Here is an 887-nt window from a genome sequence, read left to right as displayed (position 1 = left end):
ATTGAAGCATCCACGTTCAGTTTTTAATTGTAGTGTCTGTTCTTTTACTGAACTAAATGATTTTTATTACTATAAAAAAATCAAAACGACGGTGGGGGTCGGTGCCGCGATGGGCAAGTGACGTAACCGGTGTTGCAGCTTAACACCGGTATCACCCTCAGCACCGTCTATCACGGTAAGCCTAGTACAGACCCGTTTAAAGTTTGCCAAAGAACATCTAAATGATTCTGAGAAGGCTTGGGAGAAAGTGCTGGGGTCAGATGAGACCAAAATTGAGCTCTTTGGCATTAACTTGACTCGCTGTGTTTGGAGGGAGAGAAATGCTGACTATGACCCCAGGAACACATCCCAACAGTCAAGCACGGAGCTGGAAACATTATGCTTTGGGGCTGTTGTCTGCTAAGGGTACTGGACGACTTCACCGCATTGAGGGGAAAATGGACGGGGCATATACTGTAAAATCTTGGATGAGAACCTCCTTCCCTCAGCCAGAACAAGCACTGAGGTGGAAACATTATGCTTTGGGGCTGTTTTTCTGCTAAGGGTACAGGACGACTTCACCGCATTGAGGGGCAACTGGACGGGGCCATGTACTGTAAAATCTTGGACGAGAACCTCCATCCCTCAGCCAGAACACTGAAGATGGGTCATGGACGGGTCTTCCAGCATGACAATGACCCGAAACATACCGCCAAGGCAACAGAGGAGTGGCTCAAGAAGAAGCTCAATAAGGTCATGGAGTGGCTGAGCCAGTCTCCAGACCTCAATCCTATAGAAAATCTGTGGAGGGAGCTGAAACTTCTAGTTGCCAAATGACAGCCAAGAAACCTTAAGGATTTAGAGAGGATCTGTAAAGAGGAGTGGACCAAAATACCTCCTAAAATGTG

The sequence above is a fragment of the Sinocyclocheilus anshuiensis genome, unplaced genomic scaffold, assembly GCF_001515605.1.
Source record: "Sinocyclocheilus anshuiensis isolate Anshui unplaced genomic scaffold, SAMN03320099.WGS_v1.1 scaffold4428, whole genome shotgun sequence".
NCBI lineage: Eukaryota > Metazoa > Chordata > Actinopteri > Cypriniformes > Cyprinidae > Sinocyclocheilus > Sinocyclocheilus anshuiensis.
This window is presented reverse-complemented; position numbering follows the sequence as displayed.